At 36.0% G+C, this 26,622-nt stretch overlaps 1 protein-coding gene and 1 long non-coding RNA gene across 2 annotated transcripts in view; both read right to left on the bottom strand.

The window, feature by feature from the left end:
• The window catches only part of LOC126699472 (cytochrome P450 89A2-like), a 93,820-nt gene that overhangs the window by 9,216 nt on the left and 57,982 nt on the right, over window positions 1-26,622 (bottom strand). The window lies entirely within an intron of this gene.
• LOC126699476 (uncharacterized) lies at window positions 1,215-2,386 on the bottom strand. The gene is made up of 3 exons (XR_007646800.1): window positions 2,253-2,386; window positions 1,620-1,668; window positions 1,215-1,519 (listed from the first exon to the last, which is right to left on the bottom strand). It is a non-coding gene; the product is annotated as an uncharacterized LOC126699476 (long non-coding RNA).

The following is a 26,622-nucleotide window of genomic DNA, read 5'->3' as shown; positions in this document are numbered from 1 at the left end:
ACAAAGTTAGATAAAGAAAAAGAAAGAAATAAAAGAAATCAAATGTCAATCATTAACCATGAATTGGACAACAGAGAGGCTGTAAGGAAGAGTAAAAAACAATTAAAAACTGACCATAGAGAGGACATTAAAAACTTTATAATGTAATACAATCAACCATTACATTCACTTAATTAAATCAATAATCAATAATTAAGTACAATCATACAAAATTTAAACCTAAAACTAATCAAACTCTAACCAGGGTAACCATATTTCGTTTTTTTTTTTTGGAAGAATGGTTACCATATTTCCTAATGTAACTAAAAAGAAAATGTTCTCTAGTATATTATACAAATTGGATCTCAAAATTGGTGGATGCATACTATGATGACACATTCATTTTCAAAATATTATACAATGACATGTGTCAACTTCCTATATTTAATGGATGAGAATAACTTAGGTCCGGAGTTGGCGTAAAAGACACCCTTTACGCCAGCTAGCCAGTTCAGCCAACAAATTTAAACTCAATACACCTTATTACACACAATTATAACCCAATTAAATCCCCAAATATTCCTCAAATATGTTCAAAGCATCTTCTCCAAACGGTAAACCAAAGGCAGACTCTCCTCCTCCTCCTCACACCGGAGCTCCATTCCTCCTAGGGATGGCAACGGGTCGGGTTCGGACCGGGTTTTTGCATACCCGGCCCGACCCGCGGGCCAAGACCCAAAACTCGAACCCGGCCCTAATATTAATCGGATTTTTTTCCGGGGCCCAGACTCGCCCCGTCGGGCCCCGTTTAACCTGTTGGGCCCAAATCTGGCCCAACTGAATTTTTTTTTTTTTAAAGCCCATTGAGTTGTTTTTTGCCAGATTGAAGCCCATGCATTGGGAAGCCAATTTAAGCCCATTCAAGGCATTATTAGGTAGCCAATTCAAGCCCATTCAAGGCATTATTTGGCAGCCAATTCAAGCCCATTCATTGGGCAGCCAATTTGAGCCCATTCAAGGCATTATTAGGCAGCCAATTCAAGCCCATTCAAGGCATTATTAGGCAGCCAATTCAAGCCCATTCATTGGGCAGCCAATAAATCATAACTATAAATCAATAAATCACCAAACACCAATACATCTATAAATCAATAAATCATAACTAAAATCACCAACTAAACATAAAAATAAAATAAATCCAATAAGTCCAAGAACTAAGTATCAAAAGTTCAACAAGTTCAAGAAATTCAAAAATAAAAAGTTACAAAACAAATCCTACAAGTGTAAGAAATTACAAAATGTCTTATCCTCCACAAACCAACAAATTAAAAAGGCTAAAAAATTACAAAATGCTAAAAAGGCTTAAAATAATTACAAACCAACAAATTAATCCAACAAGTTTAAGAAATTAAAAAGGCTACTAAATTAATACAAAATGTCTAATCATCCATAATTGTAACACAACTCCCATCCTCTTCATTAGGCTCCCCATCATCAAGAATTGATTGAAGGGTACAATCTCCGGACATAGTTGAAGAACCTACAACAACAATGAATTAAAGAATGAAATATCAAATTGTAACTAGCAAACATAAAACTACAATTTTAATTTTATAAATAGAAATTAGACAATTACTAACCGTTGATTACTAACCGTTGTGTTTGTGTCTTCCATCTCCGTTTTAGGATCTGCATTCCCAACAAACACAAAAAACAAACAATTTCTTCCATTAAACAAACTATGCAGAAATGAAGAAAACACCAAAGTTATCACATGAAACAAAGTCACAAAACCCTATGGCATTGACCCTTTGAAACACTTTCTTGCTCCTCAAAGCAACAACAATTCATGTAAATTACTAAATTTTAGCTCCAAAAGTAAATAACACCAAAAAGCAACCAAACCCAATCCCAATCCCCTACTCACTGCAACCACCTCAGTAATCTCCTCGCCTCATTGTTCTCTCCAAGCAAAAAAGTTTAGGAATTCACCATGTATTTCCAAATAGCATCAAGATGGCCTTCAAGTTATTCTATATAGTGTTTTAACGCCATTTGAATGGTTATTTAACTAAACAGATGGAAAAAATTTGAGAAGGGAACCTAAGGCAGTATTTTGCCCTAATACTTTACCAACGTTCAGCAAAAAATATTGATCCAAACCCACAAAAGTGGGGATGCATATTCAGAGCATTGACATTTCTATGTTAATAACAATATTAATCAAAACAGAAAGAACAAAATAGAACAAAAATTTGATTCGGCTTCCTTACCTTATGCGAAGAAAGAATGGATTTAATTGGAATCCCAAAACCACAAGCAGCCTCAGTCCACACTAACCAACACAAATCTGTACAGAGAAAACAACGGAGACAAGAACTAGTTAGACAACATGTCTACAATTTCAAATCATCAAAACCCCATTTTTAAAAAATCCAAACCCTATTGAACTCCAAGCTGATTAAAAAAAATAATAATAAAACCCAGTTCATATTATTATTTATTTTGAACTCCCATAAACTTAAAATTAAAAATACAAAAACAATGAAGCTCAACAACATTACAAAAAAAAAAAAAAAAAAAAGAACCGGTGACACAAACCTGGAGATGAGCTGCGGAGTGAGGGAGACTGGGAGAGCCGGTGACTGGAGATGGGCTGCGGAGTAAAAGAGAGCCAGTCGGAGTGAGGGAGAGCTGAGTGAGGGAGTGAGGGAGAGCTGCGTGCTGCGTGAGGGAGTGAGGGAGAGCTGAGGGAGAGCTGCGTGAGGGAGGCTAAGTGATTTTAGATTTGGGGATTACCGGGTTAGGGATTTAGGTTAGAATTATAGGTTTATATATATAAAGGGCATTTTCGTAATTTAGGGTACCGGGTTTTAAATGGGGCAAGTTTCGGGGCGGGTTTCGGGTCGGGTTTCGAGTTTTTTTCAATAAAACCCGGACCCGACCCGGATCCGCTTCGGGTTTTTTTTTTTTTTTTTTTTTAAATCCATACCCGACCCATTTCTTAATCGGACCGGGTAAAACCCGGCCCATTAGGGTCGGGCGGAACCGGGTACCCGCGGGTCGGGCCAAAATTGCCATCCCTAATTCCTCCATAGTCATCACTGGAGTTGTTTTTGAAGCTTGAAAAAGATGCCGATCTTCCGTTAGTCTACTGTCACATTCTCATAGTTTGTTTTCTCATGATTTGGTGGTTTTCCCTTATTTTAATTTCCAAATATTAATGGGTTTTTGGGTTTTTTTGGATGTCAATTTGTTGACTTAGTATGGGTTTTTCTATTTTTTTGATTGGATTCTTAAATGTAATTCGAAATAAAGGTTTGAAATAGTCTATACTCTTCAAGTGCATAACACATTTTAGATGTAACTATAAATATTCTGGCAAAGAACAACACTTTATATACAATTTATAAGATCTAGACTCAAGTGATTATTAATTTATTATTTTTTAATAAAATTATTCTAAAATTTTAAGTGGTGCATTATAATCCAAATTCTTCATCTAATTCATCCAATCCTTATTTATTTATTTATTTATTTTACATATGGTGTATTATAAAAAAATAAAGTAGCAACTTTCCTATTTCTTATTACTACACTACATGTATTTAGTTGGTTTTTTTCTTTGAGAGGTAAATTTAGTTGGTTGGTGCCATATGACTTAAACCTACAAGTGTGTTTATCTAAATATTATCAACAAAGCCTAAAATAATAGGATAGAAAAAAAAAAAAATCTAAAGCATAAACTATTAAAATGTGTAGTTGTGACGTAGAAGTATAGCTAATCCCATGAGCTAAAAAAAAAAAAAAAAAAAAAAAAACCAATTTCATTGGGAGGATATACACACCGGAAGGATTTGTAATCTACTTTTTTTTTTTTTCAAATATATTTTGTTTTAATTTTTTTTTTTGTATAATGTCAAATTTTTGGATAACAAGAAAGAAAAAGAAAAATGAAGCTAATAACGTTAACAAATAACAACTTGATTTTTACGGTATAACAAAAAAAAATTGTAATTAACGTTAACAAATTGATTTTTATGGTACTTGATTTTAAATTAATTGCTTTTTTTTTTCTTCCTTTCTTTGCTTATATCAACTTCTTCACAATTTAAAATTACTATTTTAAATGGAAATAACTTCTTATCAACCTTTTTTTTTTGTTGAAGTTTACTGTGGTTGGATAAATATAGGAATGATTATGGATAATAGTTTTATTATACCATGACTCTCATCTTTAGATTTTCAGGTCACTATAAATAATAAGGCTAGGTTCATGTGTGTGTGTGTGTGTGTGTTTTTTTTTTTTTTTTCAAATTCAAAAAGTAAATTCCCAAATTTTTTTTTGGCAGGGAGTTCCTTGAGGTTTCAAAGCACTCTATAAAACAATACTCTTGGTATTGAGTTTTTCTTAAAAAAATTTCTTGAAGTTTATATTTACACATTTGGTTTTGATAGGGTGAAATTCAGTGCCTCCTCCCTCACTTTCAAAGACAAAAATTCAATTCTTATGTAAGTTTATCTACTTTTATTTTTTAATGTTTAGTAATTTGGGTTGTTCATAATTCTTAACTATTACATTGAGGTTGAATTCAAGGGTTTTCATTTAAATATGCGTTTGAGATTCAGATTCCCCAGAAGAGCGACGACCTTGTAATGCCACCATGGATGCTATGCGGGCTTTATGTAGAGCTGCTCAGTCGCCGTTCTCAGACGACATTGAACGGGCCCCAATGCTGAGCAGATTTATGCGCCCACCATTCAATTCCTACGATGGGAAAACGGACCCAGTAGAGCACGTTAACCATTATATCTAGATGATGTCTATGCATACTCACAATGACGCGCTAATGTGTAAGGTATTTCCCTCAAGCCTCGGGCCCACTACTTTGAGATGGTTTAATAGACTACGGGAGGGTTCCATTCACAGTTTTGTCGAGTTGATCCAAGAATTCAGCATCCGGTTTATAACTTGTAGCCGGGTGCCGCAACAGTAGACGCATTACTATCTATGAAATGAGGGTTGGAGAAACCCTTCGCAGTTATGCTAGTCGGTATTGGGAGTTTTATAATGAGATTGGTGGAGGCAACGAGAAGATTGCGGCGAGCACCTTTAGAATGGGGCTTCTCGAGGACTCCAAACTACGGGAGTCATTGACGAGGAAGCCTCTCGAGGATATGAGGCAACTCATGAGGCGTATTGAGGAGTACAAACACCTAGAGGATGACCGGTTACAGAGTAAAGGGAAAGCCCCATTAGTGAGTCGTCCTCGACAGGGCAATTTTCAGTCAAGGCTCCGAAAGTATTTAAGGATACAAGAGTCGGAGGTACAACTGGGGGAGGTGAACGCAACATTCAAGGAGAAAGTGCACAAGATCATAGACTTAATTAAGAACGAGCTGTACTTCTAATGGCCGAACAAGATGGGGCGTGACTCGTTCCGGAGGAACCAGAACTTGTACTGTACCTACCATAGGGATAAGGGGCACACCACCGAGCAGTGCCGGGTGTTAAAAGATCATCTAGGGCAGTTAGTGAAGGCAGGATATCTGAAGGAGTTTATGGTGGATTTAGGGAACCAGGGTACCAGGCAAGGTGCTCAGCAAAGGGGAAACCCCTTCCCGCCCCCATTGGGAGTGATCGAAGTCATTCATGCTGCCCCGAGGGGTACTGTTGTGACCAGGAGGAGGGGAGTGTTGACTGTAGTACCTGTAAAAGACTGCTTGGGCAAGAAACCCTTTGAGAGAAGTTGATGTTTGCTTGGAAGCCCATCGCTTTCAACGACGATGATTTAGAAGGAACAATTCAGCTGCACGATGATGTGTTGGTGGTGACGGCCCGAATAAACGGTTTCATAGTAAAGAGGGTGATGGTAGACCAAGGAAGTGGGGTTGATGTGATGTATTCGGACCTATTCAAAGGACTCGGACTAAAGAACGCGGACCTCTGGTTGGGTTTTATGGCAAGGTGGTGATCCCCTAGGGACAAATTTCATTTCCCGTGAATATGGAAGGTAAGGAGGTGGTAGTAACATTAATAGTGTTTTCTCCATATACGGCGATTTTGGGAAGGTCGTGGATTCATACAATGGGGGCTGTACCATCCACCCTGCATGTGAGGGTTAAGTTCCGTACCAAGCAAGGCATTGCTGTAGTAAGGGGAAGTCAGTAAGTGGCTAAACAATGCCTAGTTGCTGCGATTAATTGGAAGAATGAGCAGGCTGATCAAAAGGACCTATCTGAGAAGGTCCCTTTGTAGCAATTACAGGAGCCCCAAGATGGAAGGCGGGCTAGTTGTGCTGAGGAGTTGTCAGAGTAAAGATATTACCGGACGTTGACAGGTATTTCCAGGTGGGGGCAAGTATGAAGGATGAAGACAGGGTAGAGATGCTACTATTTCTTATACAGAATGTAGAGGTATTTGCTTGGAACCTATATGAGGTTCTCGAGGTGGATCCCGAATTCATAGTCCACAAGCTTAATGTAGACCCATTATTCCCTCCCAAGAAACAAAAGTTGAGGAGGTCGGCAAGGAACACGTTGAGGCAGTTAAGTTGGAGGTTAAGAGGTTAAAGGAGGCTGGGGCGATAAGGGAAATTTTCTTCCTGGAGTGGCTGATAAATACCGTGGTGGTGAAGAAAAAGAATGGAAAGTAGAGATTTTGTGTAGATTTCACGGACTTGAACCAAGCATGTCCAAAGAACCCATTTCCCATGCCGAAGATCGATCAATTGGTGGATGCCACGTATGGACACCTGAGGATGAGTTTCCTGGATGCATTTCAAGGCTATCACTAGATTTCCCTGGTCATCGAAGATTGAGAAAAGATAGCATTCATCTCCCCTGATGCCAACTATCATTACACTGTGATGCCTTTTGGGCTAAAAAATGCCAACGCCACATATCAACGGATGATGACTAGAATGTTTTGGGACAAGATTGGGCGTACAGTTGAGGTGTACATGGACGACATGGTGGTGAAAAGTAAACAAGAGGCATAGCACATAGAGAATCTTCGGGAGGTGTTTGAGGTATTGCGACAACATAAATTGCGCTTGAATGCGGATAAGTGTGCTTTAGGGGTGGGGGCTAACAAGTTCCAAGGATATTTGATCACCAACCGGGGGATAGAAGTCAACTCCAATCAGATTGAAGCCGTGAAGCGCCTTAAGCCTCTGAGCAATTCAAAGGAAGTGCAAGTGTTGATCGGAATGTTAGCTGCCCTTAACATGTTCATTTCTAAGTTTGCTAATCGATGTCGTCCATTTTACCAACTTTTGAAGAAGTGAAGGGGTTTCTAGTGGGATGAAAAGTGTGAAAGAGCTTTCTAGGACTTGAAGGAGTACTTGATGCGGGGCACTTATGTTAACAGCCCCTAAAACCTGGGGAGGACTTGTTCATGTACCTCTTGGTGTCTGATCACGCCGTGAGTGCCATGCTCTTAAGGGATCAAGAAGTGTAGCAACTCGTGTATTACATCAGCAAGACCTTGGTTGACGCGGAGACAAGGTACTTGCCCTTGGAAAAGCTTGTGCTGGCACTAGTGCATGCAACCAGGAAGCTGCCTCACTATTTTCAAGCCCACACCGTATATGTATTGACTGAATACCCTTTACAGCCACTGTTGAAAACATCTAACTTCACAGGCTAGATAGCTAAATGGGGGACCCGGCCTAGATCCTTTGATATAAGGTATAGGCTAAGAAGTTTGATGAAGGGCTAGGTTTTGGTTGACTTCGTGGCAGAGTTTACTCTTAAAAGAAAAATGGAGGTAATCTGTCATGTGGATTGTCGCTCGTGGAAAGTGTTCGTGGACGGTGCGTCAAATGCAATGGGGGCTGGAGCTGAGATTGTAATTGTCACTCCAGAAGGAATAATGTTGGAACATTCTTTTAGGCTGGGATTCAGGGCCTCTAATAACAAAGTTGAGTACGAAGCCTTACTTGCTGGATTAAGAACCGTTTTGGGTATGGGTGTATGGGATGTTGAGATTTACTCAGATTCTCGACTGGTGGTTAGTCAGGTGCAGGGCGGTTTTGAAACCCGGGATTCTCGAATGAAAGAATACTTACAGGCGGTAAAGCAGGTCATGAGTAAGTTTCTTAGGGCAAAGGTGGCCCAAGTGGCCCGAGGGCAGAATAGACATGCTAACTCTCTAGCCATGTTGGCATCATCAATGACGGAGGATGTGCCTCGGTTAATTAAGGTGGAGCTCCTAATGGAACCGAGTATTAGTGCCGTGGTAGGTGTTGCAGTGATTTTAGCGTCCGAGCAATGTTGGATGGACCCAATCATCGACTTTTTAGCTGAGAATCGAGTCCCAGATGATGAGAAGGAAGCTGATAGGGGGCGCCGAGCAGCAGGCCGGTATTGGTTGTCGTTGGATCGTACTTTGTACCAGAGGTCTTTTAGGGGGCCGTACCTTTTGTGTTTACACCCTGAGAAAGTTAATGAACTCTTGGCCGAGCTTTATGATGGGGTGTGTGGCAATCATGTAGGGGGATGCTCATTGGCACACCGAGCGATAACTTAGGGATTTTGGTGGCCGCAAATGCGGAAGGATGCCACTGAGTATGTACGAAAGTGCGAACAGTGCCAAAAACATGCCCCCTTGATCCACCAACCAGTAGGCCATCTAAATCCGGTCAACAGCCCCTAGCCCTTTGTACAGTGGGGGCTGGATATTCTCGACCCGTTTCCACGGGCCACGGGCAATCGAAGGTTTGTTTTAGTAGCTATTAACTACTTTACCAAATGAGCAGAGGTAGAGGCATTAGCTAATATTCAGGACGTGGACGTTAAAAAGTTTGTGTGGAAGAATATAGTCACGAGGTTTGGGGTACCGAACTCTCTTATATTTGATAATGGATTGCAGTTCGATAGTAGAGCCTTTCGCGAATTCTATAGTGACCTCGGCATCAAGAACAGGTACTCCACCCCGGCGTATCCTCAGAACAACGGCCAAGTTGAAGCCACTAACAAGGCAATTGTGAATGGATTGAGGAAAAGGTTAGATGGTGCAAAGGGTAAGTGGGCCAAGGAGCTGCCCAACGTTTTGTGGGCGTACAGGACAACCCCTAGGAGGTCTACAGTAGAGACTCGTTCTCCCTAACATACAAAACAGAAGTTGTAATACCGGCCAAGGTAAACCTATGCAGTGCACAAGTTGTGGAATTTGCCCTCGCCAAGAATGATGGATTGATGGTGGAGCATTTGGATTTGCTGGAAGAGTACCAAGAAGCGGTGACTATACGGCTAGTCGAGTATCAACAAAAGCTCGCCCAGGGTTACAACTGAGATGTAAAGACAAGGGAATTCGGTGTTGGGGACCTAGTGTTACGGAAAGCCATAGGGAATATGCAGGATACGAATGCCAGAAAGTTGGCCCCGACCTAGGAAGGGCCTTACAGGGTTACTGCCATTGTGGGCACAAAACTACTTAGAGGATCTAGACGAAAGACCGCTTCCCTGGCCATGGAATGTCCACAATTTAAGGAAGTTCTATCAATGATCATCCATGCATGGGAGTACAAATTGAATGTAATCTCATATATTAATTAATACAAAGGTGATGTTTATCCATGCTGGTATATTTAAGTCTATCATCATTAATTCAATAACCCCGGCCAGCAAACGCGAGGAAAGTTAGAATTAAAGTGAATCATTCTACTATAAGGATGGAAACCTGTCCCCGGTTCGATTTTCATCATCGAGCAGGTGAAAACCTTACATTAAATTGTCCAAGGACAAAAACCTGTCCTCGGTCCGATTTTCATCACTAGGTAGGTGGAAACCTTACATTAAATTGTCCAAGGATAGAAACCTGTCCCCGATTCGATTTTCATCACCGGCAGGTGGAAACCTTACATTAAATTGTCTAAGGACAGAAATCTGTTCCCGGTTCGATTTTCATCACCGGGCAGGTGGAAACCTTACATTAAATTGTCTAAGGACAGAATCCTATCCCTGGTTCGATTTTCATCACTGGGCAGGTTGAAACCTTACGTTAAATTATCTAAGGACAGAAACCTGCCCTCGGTTCAATTTTCATCATCGGGCAGGTGAAAACCTTGCGCTAAGCGTTCCTAACAATGCTCTTACAATTAAAGTTCCGCACAATGTAAGATTCCGTGCTCGGTGAACTTTGCACTCGGTTTGGCTTAATCATCCCGCCTTATTTCTCCTAAATTGGGTAAAGCACGGTAATTATAACTTGTAAGGAGTTATTCTTCTAATGTGGGAAATTTCTTTAGGCCTGTCCCGGCCACTATATATGTACAGTTATACCAGTTCCCATGTAAAGTCGAGGGCACACTATGATCGAACTGCTTGGCTAGTCGGAATAACGAATGAGCAATAAACAAAAATAATCAGTCAGACGTGTTAAAAAAGATAGCCTAGCAGTGATAAAACAATCATTCATAGGGTGCTCGGTCTCTAAAGCCGAGTAATAAAGTAATTAAAGCAAAAAGCAATTAGAATTAAACGAGTGCTTAGTTACTATAGCCCAGTAACTCTAGGTAAATAAAACTTAAGAACGTAAAAGTAAAACTTAGAAAAACAGAAGTTAAATTAGTGTTCGATCACCACATCCCAGTGACTAGGCAAATCGAATAAGTAAAAGGAAAATAAATGCAAAGAAAAAAAGTGATGTATAGAGAAACTAGTTAAAAACTTGAGCAGCAGGGTCGGTGGGAAAGGAGTGGGCTGTATTATCGGCGTGCTGGTCCTGGATGTCCTCGGCGGACGGTTGCTAGACTTCTTCATTCTTAGGGGCATTGAGGTTGCTGGTGACCTCAAGATCTACGGTCTCCACATGAATGTCAATTGCTTGTACTAGCTCCTTCATGCTGGGGGTATCTTCCTCATCAGCAGCGTCAGCCTGGCTCTGAATAGGAGGAGCAATAGTCGGGCGTGGGATTTCATTCGGGTTCCTTAGTGGGGAATCCTTGGGCATTGCCAACGCCTGAAGGGCAGCCAACCACCCTTCCTCGAACCCTTGGACCCGAGCTTGGTGGACAACAGGCTCCACGGAGTTCTTGGCATCTACGAAGCCTTCATTGTACTACTTGTCCTCACAGGCCTCAAGGGCCGTCTTCAGATCGGCCACTTCATCAATGTGTACCAGGTTCAAGCTTTCTGCCTGCGCCAATTTTAGCTTTGTTTCCCTAGCTTGGCCTCCATATCTGCTAGTTTCCTCTCAGCCAGCAATCGAGCCTTCTCCGAGGACTGGGCCTTCTTTTCGGCAACCTCAGCAGCTTTGCCCTTGTCCCAAGCCGTGATGTTAGCAACATCCTTCAATGCCTTTTCCCGTTCAGCCTCCTCGGCGAACTCCTTCATCCTTTCACCAACGACGTGAGTTATTTGTGCGGCCTGGTAACACCACAACAACAAACTTGGGGATATATAAAGAAGAAATAGGAGAAAAAAGGGAAGAAAATCATTCGTGCAACAAAATAAATGAGAAAAGAATAAGAAGAAATTACCGCGATGGTGTGCCATTGTAGCCTCCACGCAATAGATTCCTCAGAGCCGTCTGAAAAGAACTGGACGTCTTCAGGTAGCAACAGACCATGCGCTAGACTCTACTTGACCTGCCCCCCATCGCCTTTGTCCCAGGTTCGTATACTCACCGAAGCAAAAAGGGGCTCACTACCGAGTGTGAAAGTAGGTTGCCAGTTGGGCACAGCCCCTGATGAAGAGGCCGCTTCAACGCCACCCCAGGCAGCAGGCTGGGGACCACTCACTAGTTCTCGGATTATGATCCCGCTCGAGGGCCGAGGGGTGAGTTTTTGCAGGCACATCACTCGAGACCCTAAGTGATTGGTTCTCTATACGTTGTTTCTTTTTCTGACAGCCGATCGGGGGAGGGGGAGGAGTACGGTCCTTGGCTAGAGTTTGTTGGGGCTGAGCTGATGGTTAGGTGCCAGAAAAAAACCGGTTAATAGTCAGCTTCTACCTAGTCACCATTTCTGCCTCTTGTTCGACCTCAGCTACTTCCTACTCGGCTGCTTCGGCTTGACCTTCATTCCCTTCAACGGGAATGTGTTGTTTACGACTTTGAGAAACTCGTTCTGTAGACTTGTCTCGGATTGGGGCCCGGTCTTCAGCAGTAGTGTAATGAGGGTCGAGATCCTGAGCCTTACCAGTGGTAAGCGAAGGTGGGAGGAAATTTGCATGCCAGGCATCTATGTATGAAAGAAGCAGGCTATCTACTAATAACGCTTGGCTAAATGCTTGCCAGGTGGAGTACATAGGGTCGATACCGAGTATCAAATGGGATGCTCAGAGCTATGTCCTTGTGCACGAAAATTTATGACCTAAGGACGAAGTTGAGATCTCGCACGTGCACAACTCGGAGATCTGGTTGAAATCTTCTTCCATCTGCAACAAATCAACAAAAAGACCGGTTAGTTCGTATGTAAATAATTAAGTAAAAAGTTCAGACCCAAAACAAATGAAGGTTCTTGGTACCGACCAACATCACGTGGTGAGAAACAGCAAGGTAGCTCATCGGCGAACCAATTGTCGCTCACCCGGACAAACTCCCCCGCGGAATTTCTGTTGGAATCGGGGAGGCATGATATCAGTCGTACCCGCATATCCCTGGTTTTTAAGTAGTAATCGGTCTTGATGTTTTTGCACAAGGTATACATAATGTTAATATCATGGTGGTTTAACTCTAACCAAAAAATCTGGTTTAACCTACTAACGCAACTCACCACTCGGTAAAAATTGGGGGGGAGTTGTTCTGGACACAGGCCGTAAAACCTAAGAGTGCCTATAATGAGAGGGTCCATGGGGAACCTAACCCCACCCTCGAGGATAGCCATAAGAGGGAAAAAGACTGTGTTTGAGTCGGAATGCCTGTGAAGGTCAATATCGCCCTTATGAAATAGGCGATATCAACATCCCTAGGGACGTTGTAGGCAGCCCTAAAACTAGCCAAAGAAGCCTTTGAAGATAGAAGATAAGAATAGCTCATTTCTAAACTAGATTCCTAAACCACGATTAAGAGAGAGCTAAAAGAAATAGAAAGAATGAGAGGAAGGGTGAAGAAGAACTTACTTTGGGCTCTAGGAAGGAATGGTGTTCTGGGCTGAAGGATGAGCGCACAAAAAAGTATGCTCGACAGAGAGGGAGTTTGAGGAATGGAGAGAGTAGAAAGTGAAGAAGAAACTCAGAGGGGACTATTTATAGGAGCCCAAGGAGGAATAAATTACATTTAATAAATTTGGGACGGGAAACCCTATGAATCCTCATCATAACTGCCACATGCGCCACCTCGGTTCGCGAACTGTCAGACAATGATGACGGCTGAACCAAATAGCCATATACAACGCGCCTTTTGAGGGTGCATTAATGAATGTTTAATCGTCCAGTATCTATCCGTTGAATTTCTTGAATAATTTGTCTCTTGGAGTCCTTGATTCATCCTCGGGAGCCGGGCACGAATCAAGGGGGGCTAATGTACGGCACGGGATCCCTAGGCCCATTTGGTCCTTGAACTTTAATCCTACAGTGAGGCCCATAAAGCTGGGCCCCAAGCCTGCTGAAACAATGGGCTCGGGCCCCATGCCACTGGGCCTGATCCAAAGCCCATTATGCAGGCAATTCCATACACGTCATGGTTCGTAATTTGGGACTTGCCCGACTAGTCACATCTTGACCGGGAACGTGACTGCTCGGGGATGATATACCTCAATTGCCCAGTATTGCCTCAGGGAATATCGTTGCCGAGCATCCTCCTTGAGGTGGGAACTAGTTCCAAAGCCGCCACTCCCACTCCCAACTACACACCCACTTAAAAGCAATGGGATTGGAACCCCTTGCCCACTAACAACCTAGGGTAATCATAACTCTTCCACTAATTTTAGGCTATAAATATGAGAAGCTAAGGAGGAAAGGGGATTGTTGAATGGTTACATGGGAAACTTGGAAAAGAGGGAGCGAGAAAAGCAACAAAAGAGTAATAGCAGTGAGAGTAGGGGAATTCGTAAGGAGAGGTTACTGTGTTGGGTCTCTGTGTTAGGAACTACCCAAGGTAGGAAACCCAAAGCCCACACTACAAATAGATTGTGAGCCCAAGTGAGGGCTGGTCCATCAACCTCATTTCTGGTGCGCACAAAAGGTTACTTCATTTATAAAAAAAATAGAGTAAAAGTTTACTTTATTTTTATTATCTACTAGTTAAAGGCCCGTGCTTTGCACAATTTTATCATAAACTTATATAATATATATTTTATTTGATAAACAATAACAAAATAAATAATTATTATTGTAGGGATAGACTCAAAATCATGTAGTAGGCTTTGGGCCTCACCTGGGACAATTGACGAATCTGAGGAGAAGCAAATGGTCGCAAAAGGGACTCAAGGTTAAAGTCCCATAAACAAGAAATGCATGAGAGATGATCCGAGGAGGAGTACCTCCTCGGACGCGATCGATGTAGCTGAAATGCATAACTCTAGAAATTAGAGGGCCCCTTCGAAAGGCCTTGGTGATGGGAGTATGTCATATAAACATGCGGGGAAGAAGGGAACGTAAAATATCTAAAGAAAAGCTGCCACCACCGCATTAAATGCAATGCAGCTACTTTTCTGGCCGCATTTATGTGGAGAGGACCTCTGAAGTGTTGCCTTGGCTACCACAACTCACAGAAGGCTGAAGGGAGGTGTCTGATGGGACGGGCACTTAAGTGAGAATTTGGATGATCAACAAGTGTAGGATCAAGATGACTCCAAGAGGGCTATATAATGTGAGAAATCCCCATGAGATAAGGGGGAGAAAAATGGAGAGAGAACACTGTAGCAATCTAAACTATCTTAGTATCCAACGGTGATCAATATACTATCATTTAGCCTCCTCGGACTGAAAGTCCATTGACATCAATACCTTTTATTTGTGCTTGATCGTCGTTTAGCTCAATACTAATCGTTGTTCAATTCACTAGGACCTAGTTCTTTGACCCATTCTCTACAAATTCGTTGTTTTGGGCTCACTGGACCAAGACCCCATACCTTTTGGGCTTGGGCCCCAAATCGTGATCCTACAATTATAATAACAAAAGTAATAAAATGTATTGGCATAATAACTATCAATCATGAAATCATAACACCTAAAAAAATTATTATTTTGTAACATACCAATTGTGTTCTAATGAGTATTTTGTATTTTTTGAGAGATTGTTGAACACCTCTTTGTTTCTAATACTTGCATGAATAAGATTATCCTGAAAAAATGAGAATAAACTTGTCAAGAAAATAAAATTTAATTGTATTTGAAGACCTAAAAGTAATTTTATTACTTTATTTTAAAACTTACATTCTCATCAAGCACCACCAAATCAACACTCATAAGTTCATTATTTGTTTTAGGTTGAGTTTGGATTCGGCTTATATTGCGTCCACGTTTGCCTTCAAGCGTTTCAGGCTTTTTTTTTTTTTTGGCAGCTACACTTGTTGACTTTTCCACCGTGAACAGTGCATTCGTGCACTGTTCACGGACCCACAAATTACACTTTTCAGCAACTTTTTCATTAAAAATGGGTCCCACGGTACTATTCACACATTTAAAAATTATTTTGCTACAATATTTTCAGTTTTCAGTTTTCAGTTTCAACAAAATAAGTTCTATCCAAACAGACCCTTAATATTCAGTACTTCCCACATTCTTGCGACTCTTACTCTAATATTCCAATTGTCTTTTTCAGTGTCGATTTCATCCAAGAGATTATATCTTTGATTTTGTCTATCCATTTTGATAAAAAAAAAAAAATAGCATTTAGCTAAAAACAAAAGAAATACGATTTCTATATATGAAAACTCAAATGCACCAAAAAATAGTTGCTTCTTGAGATTTTTAAAAAAAAAGTAGATTAAAAAAACGGAAATATAAATATAAGCATTTAAGAAACATTCAACATCTATACACACAAAACACGAAAAGGAAAAGAAAAGCCTAAATATTAGCTCTATTTGCCAAGAAGAAAAGAAAACCCTAGAAAAGAAAAAAGAAAATATTGACCATATATTTTGTTGTTTTATTGTGTTTGGACTCAAAAATTAATTTCTTAGTTAATTAGACATGAAAGCTCAATGTCTTATATATTTTCTCAACAAATACACAAAATAACTTTAATTTGATGGGAAAAAAAAAGTAGAGTAAACAAATACGTACTTGTAAGATTGTAGGTAGAAGAAGAGAATAATAGCGCAAAAAAATTGTATGATGGGTGTTAATTATGAATTATTTGATACACACACACACACACTCCATGTTGTAGAATTCGATATGAACAAAAAGTCTAATATTAAGCTAATATTAATTGAATAGAATTTTATAACAGACTTTAAAAAAAAAAAAATTGTTTTGATTCATAGTGTTTGGAATATACTACATTCATGGACGGATCTAGGATTTTAAACCAGCGGGGGTTGGAGAATAGAAAAAAAAAAAAAAAAAAAAAAAAAAAAAAACAACAAATAGACAAACAAATAGTATTAAGAAATTATAAATACACAAAATGGTTGTTTCTAAATACATTAAGATGCAATCATCTACTAACAAAGACAAAAACAAAAACAAAATAATGTGTTTTTTTTTTTTTTTTTTGAAGTTAGAGTATTTACAATGGTGGTACTGAAAGTTTTAGCTTTTAGTACCTTAAAAAACTACTTTATCTATTTTATCATCTCACTTTACAATATAGCCAATATCAAATGTTCTATTTTTTTGTCACTTCATTTAAAATAATATAAACAACTCATTAAAATAATAAGGAAGAAAGAGAATTTTAGTATTTTAATTGAAGGAAAAGATATAATCTTAAAAAAATATCATGTATTTTATTTTTAACAACTTGCTATAGTCAACTGGTATTTATACCAGTTTACATTAGTTGCAAAAAATTTAGCTTTAGTTTCTTCAATAACACATTATTTTTTTTGTTCTTTGGTGGTAAAATAGATTTTTTGCTTAAATACAATCACCATTGTGAATATTTTTTATTGTTTTTGTTAAGTTATTGAGTTGGATAATTGCGATTTGGGTTAGGCTAGTTATACGGATTGGAGAGAAGGGGGCTCAACTACAAAATGAAATATAGAATGACTAAAAAAAATTGTTTTCACAAAAAAATAACCCCTCACCTGGGTCCATTCCTGACTACGTTGCAACCTTAGACAAAAAGTCTAAGGTATTTTATTCAAATACATAATCCTCGTACCTCTTGAAACCTTGCTTCTGATAAATAAACCTCGGCAAGAAGTCTCCATGCATATGATGCATCATCAAAATCTATCATTCTTTTTAGCACTATTTGTCCGTTGATCTCCCAATACAGTTGGGTTTAGTAGTATTCATCAAAATCCTTCCTTTTTTTTGGCGCCACATGAAGCAACTATATTAGAAATTAAATTAAGCACAGCAAGTGTAATTCAACTTTAATCAAATTAAGATTTTTATTCACTTAAAAATTATAGGTGAAGAAAAATTATATAAATATATATATATATATATATTTATATTGTACGGCATACGGCCTCAGGCCCACTTGGCCGTGGGCCTCGGTCCAGATACACCCTTAAAACATTCTTAAGCCCAAGCCCAATAGCATACCCGTTCCACTGACCGCAAGTTAGACGTGCTCATGCCGATCATGTATGGATTGGTTAGGGGCTGTACTTACCAGGGGTAGCTTGTGACCTCGGTAGCTCGGTGTTGCCTTGAAGAATATCGCTACCAAGCAACCATTTGGAGGCTGGAACCAGTTCCAACACCATTGCCACTATTTCCAAGGAAGCATATTCTTTGTCGGGAATAATCAAATCGGACCCCACCCACATGAGTGAGACCAGAACGTAATCTTGAGTACCCCACAAACCTTAAGCTATAAATAGGAAAAGGGAGTAGAGAGAATGGGTTGGTCATTCTGAGCAAGTATAGAGAGCTAAAGAGAGAGAAAATACTACCAAAAAGAGAGTAGCTTAGAGGGAGAGTGGAGAGAGTTTTACAAAAGTAAAGGAGTTTTACAAAAGTAAAGGAGCACAGTCTAGAAGCTCGGTTGGGAGCTACTCGTAGTAGAAAACCCATCACCCACTATACAAATAAATTGTGAGCCCAACATTAGGCCCAGTCCAGTGAGGAAATTTGGGCACGTACACACACACACACACACACACACACATATATATATATATATATATATATATTTTAAATCTAAAAATCTAAAAAAATTTCTGCAATGAAGCCACTTGGAGTAACCATGACTTCTAAGCTCAACTTTTATTATATAATATATGATTTAATTTTAAATAATTTTTTTCCATTAATTTACACATAATAGACGTGCATCGCATGGGCATAATATAAAATAAAAGTTAGGTTTAGAAGTCGTGGTTGCATCAAGTAACTGCACCAAATTGCAGAAAATTTATTAAATTTCTTTTAAAAAAAATTAAATTTAGTTAGTTTGGTGGCATACAACTACCATACCTAAGAGAAACGTAATCAATTTGAATAACAAAAACTAAATTAACGTGGCATACAATTACCATACCTAAGAGGGACATAATTACATTGAATAACAAAAACTAAATTAGCGTGTAACCATTGTTTATCTATATTTTTTCTAATTCTTGAGAACATCTATATCCTTTTTGATATTACATACACCTCATGGACTCTCTTTTTTTTTTTTTTTTTAGGGTATTTTATTTTTACGTGGACTCCTTTTAGGTGGAGTATGTATATATACATACACGGTTATTTGGTGTATTTTTTCATTCTCCTACCAATTGTATGTTTTTTTGATTTAGTCTTTCCTTCTCCTACTTACGGCACCTACAACCTTACAAATATGTATTTGTTGCTTTTGTTTAAGCTAATTTCCTTAAATTTGATATATTTTATATGCTTATGGTTTGAGAATCAATGATAAAATATTGTTAGACATGCTTTCATAGTGGTGTATCTTCCATGAGAATTGATATATTATTTTTTACAAATCTCTTATTCTCCCTTTGGAAGATCTATTATTTTGTATATCATATATGAATTACATGTTTATGACATTCTAATGGTGATATGTTGTTTCCATCCCCTCAATTTGTAAAAATAATTTGTTTTTATCATGTACTCACAAATTATTAATATAGACTCAACATATATAACTTTTAATTAAGCCGTGCATTGCATGGGCATAATACTAGTACTATATAATAAAAGTTGGGCTTAGAAGCCGTGGTTGCGCCAAGTGGCTAATCTCACTAATTAGTAAATTAATTTTATTAAAAAAAAAAACTCATGTTTTGACCGAGGGGTAAGATTTAACAATAATTTATATAAAAAAAGTTGAATTCTATTAAAACTAAAAGTCTATTATTAAAATTTTCTAAACTTAAGTCCACACAACTCACATTTTTGTTTTTGTTTCCTGAAGTATAATAAATTTTGGACTTGCAAACCGTGGTTGGGCTAAATGGCTACTCTCACTAATTATTAAATTAATATATATATATATATATATATATATATATATCTGTTGGCACAACAATTTTCCACATCACCTTTCTTTTTTTTAAATTCTTTTTAACATTTTATTATATTAGAATTTATCAATTTAGAACCCCAATACAAGTATACAACTCCCCCTTAGCCTTCACATCAAAATCAAAGTGCTAAACCCCACAACCTCTCCATTTTCCATGTTTTGACTAAATGATAAGATTTAACAATAATTCAAAATAATATTTAACAATAATTTAAAATAAATTTAAATTTTATTCAAACTAAAAGTCTATTAGCAAAAATACTACACAACCCACGTTTTTGTTTTTGTTTTTTGTTTTTGTTTTTCCCTCAAGTATAATAAAAGTTGGGCCAACGCCAAGGGATAAGATTTAACAGTAATTTAAAACAAATTTAACTCTATTCAAATTAAAAGTCTATTATCAAAAATATTTCTAAACTTAAATCCAACATAACCCATCCTCAAGTTGCATGATTTTATAATAATATAAAACAATTTTAAATTCTATTCAAACTAAGGTTATTTTAAAAAAAATTTCTAAACTTAAATCCCACTCAACCCACACTTTTTTTTTCCTCAATTTGCATCTTTTTAAATTAATATTTTATTAGTATATTAAGCTATGAAGCTCTTGACTAAATAAGATTTGACAATAATTTAATCTAAATAAAGTTTTATTATCTAGGTTTTAGAAATTTATATTCTACTCCAACTAAAAGTCTATCATCAAAATTTTCACCTTAGACATCAAAGTCGAACCTAGAGTTAGTGCCCTCCTTTCCAAGGAGTTGAATTTTCCTCAAGTCTTAATCATGTTTTCTGGATAATCATTCTATATGGTTCTGTTTGGCTTTTGTGGAGGCTGAAAAGCAACATATTTGTTTGTCATGTCGTAGATATTTTCTCTAACATTGACAAGGAACAACAAAGCAACCAATTAGAATAGACCCATAACAAATGCCCTATTTTTCAAGGCATAAAAATATTTGGGACCTAGACACCTATTAGGTATTAACAACTTATTGATAACCTATATTTCCATTACGTTGTACATTTGGATTGTGAAAGAACAAGTAAAAAATATGTTTTGTGTTGAAGCTTGAATGACCATTTTAGTGACATGGTTACTTTCAATACTACATACGACATCATTAAAGATTTTTGGCCCTTAGATGTGTTCCTTAGTATTAAATGTTAATCACCTTCAAGAAATAGTTATTTTTGGGGTTACTTCTATGTATGATGATATTACAAAATTACTAAAGCGTATTTTTGGAAGCTTTTAAAATGCACATAAGAACAAAAAACCCAAATCTGTTTCCATTGGACAGGATATTGCAATGACAAAAATGATGCTAAAATGATGCAAAATGACATCAAGCACTTGGGGAATTCGATGAGGGATTTCTTCATTAATTTTTTCAGAAAAATTGTAAATCTTAAGTGAGTTTTGATTGGATTCTTAAATCTTAAGTGGTAGGTTCAAACCCATCCGATTTTGACTTTTGCTGTGATATGAAGGAGAATAGGATTTTTTGGAGTAAAAGAAAAAAGAACTGGAACAATGAGAATAAGATTCAGGTATATGACTTCTCTCTACTTTTTTACAAAAAATTTAAATAATTACTTCCTTATTTATCCTACTAATTTAGAAACTTATAAACTTTGGTTTGGAGTAGTATTTTTAGCAAGCAATTAGAGTGAGGGTTGTATATAATAGAAGTGCATAAGGATTAAAATGATGTTACTAATTTTCCCTAGCTATGAGGTGGAAAAAAAATTAAGGAAATTAACCAATTGCTGATTCTTGTTTAATTTCAAAGCAATAAACTTATGGTCAATCCCATTGTGCTCAAATTTCAGATCAGTCAAAAGATATGCTAATAAAAAATTACAATTTTTAAAAGCTAAAGTCATAACAGAATTAGAAGTACATTGGTAGATGCTAATGACATACATGATACCACTTGGACATAGTTTACTTGAAAAAAAAACTGGTAATCCTTCTAGATGTTCTAGATCTGTTGGTGAGAATTTCAAACTAGGATGATAAAAAGAAAAAAAGAAAAAAAAAATTCAGACTAGATTGATGACAACAAGCATTATGACTTAAAGTTCACTATGAGGTTTGATATTTCTATTGCTTTGTTGTGTAGTTGTACCCTTCGTTTTGTAATGGCTTCTCAAGATTCAAATGTTTTGAAGTGTTTTTATTGTCTAGATTTTTCTGCTAATGTTGGCTGCAGCTTATTCTCAAATTTTTTTTCCCCAACTGTGATGTAGAATTGTAGATAGTTGGTTTTGAATACTTAAAAGAAAACTTCCCTACCAGCTTGACTGAATTCTTGGAGTATTTGGATAGAGTTGGAGAACAATTTGTCATCCTATGCCAATATGGAAATGAAGCCTAAAAATCCTGTATTTTGGAGGAACAACTGAATCATCAAAACCTTCAGAAACTTTCATTTGAATGTATTGTGAATTAGAAACTTTTAGAAAGAATTGTGATAGGTTTTTCTTAAATGTATTTCCAATCGTATGATCCTCTTTTTGTATATCGAATCGTGACAGGTTTTATTTCAAATGTATTTCCAATCCTATGATCCAATCTATTTGTACAATATATCATGACATGTTTTATTTCAAATGAATGTATTCTAAATTAGAGACTTTTAAATAGAATTATTATTTTCTAATATATTCCCAAACCTATGTTATAGGTTTTATTTCAAACTAGTTAGTTGCAGATCCGCGCGTTGCGTGTAATAATTTTTAGGTAAAATACTATTTTAGTCCCTAGACTTTGTAAAGAATTAAAAAAAAAATAGTTGTATCATATTTTTTATAATGTTGTTCATAACCTTTCTTATAATTATCATATATTTATTGGTTGATGAATTGCATAACATAGATATTAAATAAGAGGTTGAAATGTTCATTATATTTTTTAAGTCATGGTGTGTATATATATATATATATATATATATATATAAAGTTAAATGAAATGTCAAAAAATGAGATTATAATTTTTTCAAATTTTATTTCTAATATAATTTCTAAATTAGTAAAGAACATCTCATTTTTAGTTATGATAGGAAATATAATTTTCCTAGTTAGAGTTTGATTAGTTTTAAGTTTAAATTTTGTATTATTATATTTAATTGTTGATTTTTGATTTAATTAAGTGAATGTATTGGTTGATTTTATTGCACTATAATGTTTTCAATGTCCTTTGTATAGTCTTTTCTATTTTATTTCTTACTCCTCTTGGCCACTTTTTTATTTTCGAAGTAATGGTTACTATTGACATTTGATTTTATTTAATTTTTCCTTCCATTATTTATTCTTGATTACTTTGTATGTTCCCTTGTTAGCTGTAGTTTTTATGGTTATCAATAAGAAATAGATATCATGGATGACTTAAATAGTAATAGATGTAGTTACGTTAATCGTATATCAAAGGTATTTTTTGTTTTTTTTGTTTTTTGAATTTTTAAGGAAATATGAAAGGAATTTGGCGAAAACACCATTTTAGTCCCTACATTTTGAAGTCACGGTTAATTTGGTCCTTACATTTTGGTAGCAGTCAATTTGGTCCCTGTTATTTTCAACTTGCATTTAATTTAGTTCCTACCGTTAATTCACTAATGGAAAATGCCTACGTGGCAAATAGTTTGCACAATTGGCATGTTTAATATTAAAATATTAAATAAAATGCCAATGTGTCTAAATTTTAGTGGCTAACGTGGAGATATTATATTTTCTTTTTTACCGATTTTTTTTTTAATTTAAACTTTGAACTTTTTTTATTATTTTTTTTTAACAGTAAAACGATAGAAGTATATTAAAAAATAGAGAAGAAAAAAATACAAAGATTTAGCGCCTGAAGGTTGTACAAGTAGAAAAAACCAACTCAGTGGCTATCAACCTCAGGGAAAAACCTAAAGAATAAAGAAGAAAAGTTAAAAAGAAAAAACAGAACTAAAAATGTATAAAAAAAGGGATGAGTTCCATAACAGAGCTCATGGTTTGTGAAAGGCCACAATAACCCAGATTCTCCACAACCCAACCGTCCAGCACACCCACCACGAAGCCCGATTCATGGCCACAAATCGACCATGTGATCCGAAAATTAAAAGAGAGGTGGAGATGAAGATGAGTGGTTTGGTAGATCTGGGTAAGGTTTGGGGTTTAGTTTAAATTTGGGATTTGGGTTCAGATGTGTTCTTATGATACTGTGGATTTCTAAAAGAAAAAGATAGAAGTGAAAAACTAGAGAAAAGGAAAAAAAAAATCGGTAAAAAAAATATATATATATTTTTAAAAGCTGATGTGGCTATTTTTTGCCATCTTAGCACTGATATGGCCACATTAGCCACTAAAAATTAGACACATTAGAATTTCATTTAATATTTTAATATTAAACATGCCAATTGTGCAAACTGTTTGCCACACAATCATTTTTCGTTAGTGAGTTAACGGTAGGGACTAAATTAAATGCAAGTTGAAAATAATAGGGACCAAATTGACTGTTACCAAAATGTAGGAACCAAATTGACTGTGACTTCAAAATGTAGGGACTAAAATGGTGTTTTCGCCAAGGAATTTCTCTAATTTGGTCTCAATCAATTAAGACATCTATAATATCTTAACAGAAGTAATAATGAGCATTACATTTTTTTTAATGTTTGAAGTGGTTAGGTTAGTGGTATGTCAAAGTTGTTTTTTTTTTTTTTTTTAATTTAAAAATTCCCAAGAAATGTAAAAGGCCTTTTTTGAAAAAGGAAATGGAAACTTTTTGAATTGTAGAAATATTATTTTTTTAATTATCTTGTTTATAGACTTCATTATTAAGTTATAATCATCTAAATTATAGTAGACCACACAAGATAAATATGTATAGATGATTTTTTTTTTGATTCATTGTTTGCTTATAAATATCTAAATTAATTTTTTTTAATATAAATTAAAAGAGATGAATATATAGAGGTAAAATTATATGAAAAGTTAAAATTATCGAAGATAAATGTTTAATCACTGGTAGATATGTGTTTTTTGAAGACAAAGAGTTTGCTTGATTGCTTTACCTGGAACTATATAACTATGCAAATATTGTTGCGAATGGTTTCATCGTTTGCAAATTATCAAGTTTGGTGGCCTTACATGAACTCACGTTTTGTGACAACCTTTGTTTTTTTTTCTTAAAATTATTAAGTTTGCGAGATTTAAATTTGTGGCAAAAAAAAAAAAAAAATTTAATATATCTATGATATAGGCTTTTATCTAAATGATATATAGTAGTCCATATTTTTTAGTCTTGATTCAAAAAGTCCATTCTATATAAGACTACAAATTGCTCAATCTATAGGCCTAGACACATTCAAAGAGTGCTATCTAAATTATAAATTATATGACCCTTTATCACACAAATATTTTGATTCTCCTGATGCATGGTAAAGGAAGGCAGGTGTGTCTCTAGCCATTTTCTTGATTTGTGCTACATAAGTATGGAGGATGTGATTAAATTTTAATGTTGAATAAAATAATATAAGAAAAAAAAAGAGTAAAAATAAAATATATAATAATAAACATCAAATTATCAAAGTCATTTTATGTAATATAATAACATTATATTATTATATACTATATGTATAATGCAGTAGGATAATATTTAATAATCAAAGAGAATAGAAAAGATAACAACTTAAAACACAAAACTAAATCGCATCAACTCAAAGTATATTTATAATTAACATAAAAATTCATCAACCTAAGTATGGATGCAATAAAAAAAATGAAAAACAAATTGAGAGAGAGAGAGAGAGAGAGAGAGAGAGAGAGAAGTAACCTTTTTTTGTGAGAAAACTATGCATAGAATGAAAAAGAAAATGTCAAATTTATAGTAATATGTTAAGAATAAGAAGAGTCAAAATGAAGGAAGATAAAAGGGTAGAGAATGAATGATATTAAGGCAGAAAGTAGTGGAGAGATGAAGAGGTAAAAGGGAGAGAGAGTTTTGGAAAATTAATAATAAAAATAATGGTTAAAAGATATTTAAATTTTTAAATAATGGAGTTTTTAAGTCACCTTATTTAATGAGAAAATGTTTTAAAAAATATATAGGAAAAATTAGAAACGAAATAGGATAATGATGTGGTTGCTAAGGTGGCTCGACCATAGTAGAGCAACAATAAATGCTGTGTTTCAGTTTTTAGATAAATATAGATTAAATAATGGAATTAAAAACTCTTCAATTATTGTATTGAGTATTTACCAATCTCATGATCCATATTGAATTGTATTAGGTTTTATATTACATGGAAGAAATGATTAAAAGTTTTTTGAGATGTGTTGATAAAATTTTCAAGTTTTATTAACCCTCTTGTAAACTAGCCAATTCCTTCAAAAAATTAACATAGAGAAATAATTAGTGGAAGTCTATCTTAGTGACATCATTCAATAGAGAATAATTGCCGCTAGAAAAATTTCTAAATGATTAGATTGTGATGCCAGAGGTATAGGTATTATTTACACAACTTCTGTAATAAGCTAGGTATTATTTACACAACTTCTATAATAAGTTAATTACCATTTGCAACATGCCATTTGCATGATTTACAAAAAGTTCAAGTTTATAATTTCCTCATTTGAGGTTTTATCCCCTCTATATCCATTTAAATAGAAAACCAAATCTAGTGAGTTTTGCTGATTCATTTTTTCAAAATACAGGATTTTTAGGCTTCATTTCCATGTTGGTATTGGATGACAGAGTGTTCACTAACTCTAGCCACATACTCCAAGATTTCAATCAAGATAGTAGGGTAGTTTTCCTTTAAATATTCAAAACCATATGTCTGCATCATAGCTGGGAAAAAAGAAAAATAGAATAAGCTGCTGCTAACATTAGCAAAAAAAATTCAGACAATAAAAACACTTAGAAACCCACTTGAATCTTGAGAAGTCATTTAAAAAAAAAAAAGGAACGAGAAGTCATATACAACTTGAGAACTCTTGTCCTAACCATAAAACATTGAGTTCTATAAATTTCCTCATTTGCATTATGTAGAAGAGTATATCATATATTTATTTAACATAAAACATTGAGTTATTAA

Source organism: Quercus robur, chromosome 9 (assembly GCF_932294415.1).
Source record: "Quercus robur chromosome 9, dhQueRobu3.1, whole genome shotgun sequence".
NCBI lineage: Eukaryota > Viridiplantae > Streptophyta > Magnoliopsida > Fagales > Fagaceae > Quercus > Quercus robur.
Note: the sequence above shows the minus strand (reverse complement) of the source record. Positions and strands in the feature narration are given on the sequence as shown.